At 38.0% G+C, this 5,330-nt stretch overlaps 1 protein-coding gene across 1 annotated transcript in view; it reads right to left on the bottom strand.

The window, feature by feature from the left end:
* LOC102678160 (junctophilin-1) overlaps positions 1–5,330 on the bottom strand; it is a gene marked incomplete at its 5' end in the record, with an annotated part of 44,325 nt that overhangs the window by 6,552 nt on the left and 32,443 nt on the right. The gene's annotated exons all lie outside the window — the stretch shown is intronic.

A 5,330-nucleotide genomic window follows, 5' to 3' on the forward strand; every position in this document is an offset into this window, starting at 1 on the left:
AAATTCGGACCACAGCGGCCTCCTGGCGAGAAAGCCAGGCCGTAGACTAAACGGCCCTGGCTCGGCCGACCGAAATAGAGAGACGCCCCACTATTTTCACATTGAAATAGCATACGGCCGAGCAACGCGTCGCGACGCTCACGGCGAGCTAATCGGCCGCTTATGCCAGAACCTTGTCGAACCGCCGCGCCTTGATTTATGACACCCTGTCGTCGGTTCCCGCTCGCTTTATTTCGGAGTCAATCCGGATCCGTCTCCACTTTTTCCACTCTCTTCCCCATCCCCTATCGGCCGGATTAGTTATTGATCGGTATTTTTAGTGAGGAGCCCCCGCTCGCTCGGCCGGATGTTGATCCGACGAGGTGGCGAGGACGGAGGGACACCGAAAACAGCTGTTTGCTTTCGTTGTGAATCCGATCCTCGTTCGTGAACTTGGATTCATCACAACGAGCCATTTATTTTCGCTCGATCGATCCGAGCGAATTCGCTTTCGAATCTCTCGATCGGCCAATCTTCCAGATTACGATCGGTCTCGTCGATTAATTCGCGGGGAAGGGGAAGAGATAGGCGTCGATCTTGAAAGATCTCGATCGAGACGAGACTAGGAGCATTTTCGCTCGAGGGAAAGAGGGGGTGGCGCAGGGGGCGAAGGGCGACGGAGCCGAAAATTCTGAGCTGCGTTTCACGGTCGAAACGAAGAAGAGCGGAAATATCGTTACGCAAATAAAATGGAACTGAACGCAATTCGCCTTCTGTCTGATTCACGTAGCTGGCATCCGAATAATATTTCGTCGAGGCTTTCGTGAATCCTGCGCTTCTTTCCACGCCAAAATGGGTCTCGCCCCATTTTATCCTCCCTCCTTCCTTATTGCGCCTCGTCGAGAGACGTATCTTCTTCGAAAGAAACGTCGAAACGAACGTGTTAATCGCAACTTGTTTCTTATAACTTTCCAAGATTAAATAATCAGTTTCGTTAATTAACGGGTAAGTAAATTTTATTTTACCAATCAGCTCTTCTCGATTCATCATCGAGTACCTAGTTGCTCTTCCAAACAAAAGATTTTTATCCTTATCTGCCGAGAAGTGTTTAAAATCGTGTGGATTCTTTTTCATTGCGATTTTACGAGAAAAAGAATTCTTTTTCGATAAATCTTTTATCTTTCCTTCGTCCTCTGCATTTTGAATAACGCGTGTATCATGAAAGCACGGAGAGCCCGAAATGTTTCGTATTCGCGCCCCCAGGGCAATAATTGTACGTCCATGTATGCGATTGACAAACAATTAATCGATCGAGGCTGATGCTGGTCCATCGATATAATCGATACAATTGAGCTGGAAAGCAAACGCATCGTGGAAACGACTTGAGCGTGCATCGCAAATTTCTTGTAACGATCGTGTATCGAAACTACGCACTACTTTATAAATATTTCACGAGAAATTCTCGAGAGTTATTTCGGTATTCACGATTCGATCTCAATTAAGCGTCCACGTGTGTCGATGATTATTCTTTTCCATCCCCGCCCCCGTTTCTCGAAATTTTGCAACACAGTTCTTTCTTCTCTGATAATCCCCGATTTTTAGATAATCGTGGTCGGGCCAGATCGAAAGTCTGGTCTACGAAAATATCGCCCGTTGTTTTCACGCCAATAAATGTATTGTGAACCATCGCCATTGGATCTATTCGACGTACGCGTTTCTTGGCACGACCCTGAAGCCCGATTAAACTAAAGGGTATTTCGTTATGCGGCAAAGTGGCGTTTCATCGATGAGATGAAAATTTTTTCTTCTGCCGAATTCCTGACGTTGAAATGTTCGTTAAGCGTAAAAAGCGTTTCAAGATTCACTCTCTCTTGTGGTGGAAACAACTTCAAGATCTGCTTTTCTTGCTTAATTATTTCCTGTCCTCGCGTTTCGAGAAAGTTTTGAAGAATCCTGCTTGAAAAAAGATTTTTCGTAGGGAAAATAACCTGGACTATACGTAAAAGGCTTTAGGCTTTCTTAAAAATTAAAGGATAAGGTAAGAAACTTCAACTTTGAGGAGAGGGTAGAATTAAAAAAAAAGAGTAATTAAATAAATAAAAAGTAATTGGAATAACAATTTGTAATTTGTTTGAGCAGGGCTCGTTTGAGAGGAGTTTTGTTTAAAAATTCCAGATAAGCGAAATCGTTCTCTCCTAATCGACATGCTTTTAATCTGTCGGCCAGTAACAGCTTTTACATCATATTACATAAATACATTCACAATACATCGAACCAACGTTTGTAATATCGTTGTGTTAAATTAACAAGGTCTCTCCCTCGGTATACGAACGGGTAAAACCGTTTCCTCGAAATGCAACCTGGAAGTACATCGTTGCTCGTGTGTATGTTCATCGGCTATTCTCGCTTATCGATCTGTTTTCCTCTAAGGACTCGACTACTACGTTGTTTCTTTTCTCTAATACAACACTACGAATCGTCTTTATTATTAAAATACGTGAATTCTCGTTATATACGCATCGTCATTCAACGATTCTATAGAAATCTCTACCATTTTTTTTTTTTTCTACAGCATAAACAAAATTTGAGCAATTTCCTTGAAATATATCTTGTCTTTTATCCGTTTTTCTCTTTTCTTTTCTTCTTTTTTTTTTTTTTACTCGCTTTTTATTTTATAAAGCATAAAATAAAAAAAAAAAGATAATCTTTTTAATTCTCTCTTCTCACTCGCAATCTCTAAAAATCATATGCATACATTTCTAATCTCTTTTTTTTCTTTTTTTTTTTTTTTTACTCGCTTTTTATTTTATAAAGCATAAAATAAAAAAAAAAAGATAATCTTTTTAATTCTCTCTTCTCACTCGCAATCTCTAAAAATCATATGCATACATTTCTAATCTCTTTTTTTTCTTTTTTTTTTTTTTTTACTCGCTTTTTATTTTATAAAGCATAAAATAAAAAAAAAAAGATAATCTTTTTAATTCTCTCTTCTCACTCGCAATCTCTAAAAATCATATGCATACATTTCTAATCTCTTTTTTTTCTTTTTTTTTTTTTTTTTTCTAAAAACGTGAACTTGTTCGCGCAAAATTCAAGTAGGCTCGATATCGAGAAAAATAATCGGATTTTCAACGTTTTTGCGCTATATAACCTGGCCGAGGATCGGCGTCGCATCCAAGATTCTCGTGAGAAGACACTTTCGGAAAGCTTGGCACTTGAACAAACCCGACCCGTTAATTGTGTGAGTCGATATTTCGCATAAAAAATAGTTCAGTATGAAAATCCAAGGAACTCGGAGAGATTCAATTCCAACTGAGTCTAAACTCGTTCTAAATTAGGATTCCAGGTTTCATTCGATCGATCATATCATCGTGATCATCCTTTTCTTTTCTTTTCTTTGTTTTTTCCTCCCCCTCTTCCTATTATTCCTTTATTCCTTTCTTTTTTCTTTCTCTTCTATGTTCGTTTCTTTAGGCACGACCATTGTTGAGGTACAATTGCAACCACGTTGAATCCGAAAAAATTCCTCTTCTCAGAGGGGAAAAAAAGTATACCTTTCGAAATAATTCTTGACTCGAGATACTTTTTTTTTCGTTCTTGATCTCTCTCTCTCTCTCTCTCTCTCTCTCTCTCTCTCTCGTTCGTTCGTTCGTAGAAAGAGTTAAAAATTTTTCGTAAAAATTCTTAATTACCACGAGTGCATGCGTTTGTGTATATGTGTGTATGTGCGTATGCAAGTACATATTTGAGCAACGCGTTTCTCAACAATTAGGCGGTGTTTTATATTGTGTGTACGTCTCGTCGAAATGATGGAGAAATTTATATACTTTGTCCTACGTGTATTCGAATAAATTCAACGTGGCGCATCAAAAGCGTTCGTAATTGTACTGTGAAAAATCGGTGATCAAAATAGAGAATCCGGATATATATATATATGTATATTTATTGTTCCTGTGTTACGTAACGTGTTCGTTAAACGTCAGTGTGTGTTTAGGGGGTCGTACCTAATGCACAAAATTAATAATAATAATAATAATAATAATAACAATCCCTTGCCCCGTTCTAATTCGACGAGAGGGAATGTACATGTTTCAAAGGTACGTCGAGAATTAAATTCACTAGTATTTCATAATGCACATTTGGTAACCGACATTTGTGCTTTCTCGTTAACAAAGATCAACCCCTTCGAGAAGTACGGACAAAAATGAAAAAAAAAAAAAAAAAAAAAGGGGAAAACCTTCGTTCACGATCGATATCCGAGAATCTTTTGAAGAAAAATCCATAAAAATCTTTCATCGCAAGTTTCACGAATGGGAAAAGGATTATCGCGTATAATTCTCGAAATAAAATATCTCTCCTCCTCCTTTCGTTGTTGAGCTCGCAAATCTCTCGAAAGGGTTGTCATCGTCGCGTTCATCCGTGTATGTTATCGATTATTATAACTAAATATTAATCACCTTACGCCTATGCAATTTTCTCGTATACTTATATCTACGAATTATATATATATATATACGTATAGGTATATATATATATAAAACATGTATGTATATATATATCATAAATTTTACAGAGAGAGAGTGACGCTACGTTATAGAGAAGCATGCGTTAGAAAAATAATGTATCTGAATCAAAAAACAGGAGAAAACAAGCGGCGTGGAGGTGGAGGGTAGAGAAGAATTTTCTATGTATACATATGTGTATATATATATATATATAAAGTCATCCAAGTTACCAAATAAACGTGGGACGTGGGGAACGTGACTTCGTCGGTGAAGGAGGGGGATTCGAGAGACGTCACAATTAACACGCGGCAAGGAAATATGAAAGAACGTAGTATTAATCTTAAGATAGTATTATAGGGTATTCGTTGTTGCTGTTAAGGAGAGAGAAAGAGGTTCGAAAAAGCTTAGGTTAGAAAAGTAAAAAAAAAAAAAAAAAAAGAGAGAAAAGAAAAGAAAAGAAAAAAAGAGAGAGACAAATAGTAGTGGTAGTTAGAGTGAAAGAATTGCAAAAAAACCGGTCCCCGCCTCCACACCGCGCGAACCTTACCTTTCTGATTCCTTGAATTGCTTAATTAATGGACGTAACATCGTATAGTACATCGTTACTTCGCTTATTTAATGGACGTAACACCGTGTTCGAAACGGGTTCAAATCATTTCTGTGCGCGTGTATGTATGTGTATATAGAGATGCGTGCTCGTTTCTCGTCGATCGATCGTTTCGTGGAAAAATTATTTGCTTGGTTGGATCGATCGAAAAAGAGAAAAGAAAAAGGAGGAACGAAAAGAGAGAAAAAAAAAAAAAAAAAGAAAAAGAAAAAGAAAGAGAGAACGAAAATTAAATGGTT

This window comes from Apis dorsata, unplaced genomic scaffold (assembly GCF_000469605.1).
Source record: "Apis dorsata unplaced genomic scaffold, Apis dorsata 1.3 scaffold_169, whole genome shotgun sequence".
NCBI classification, from domain to species: Eukaryota; Metazoa; Arthropoda; class Insecta; order Hymenoptera; family Apidae; genus Apis; species Apis dorsata.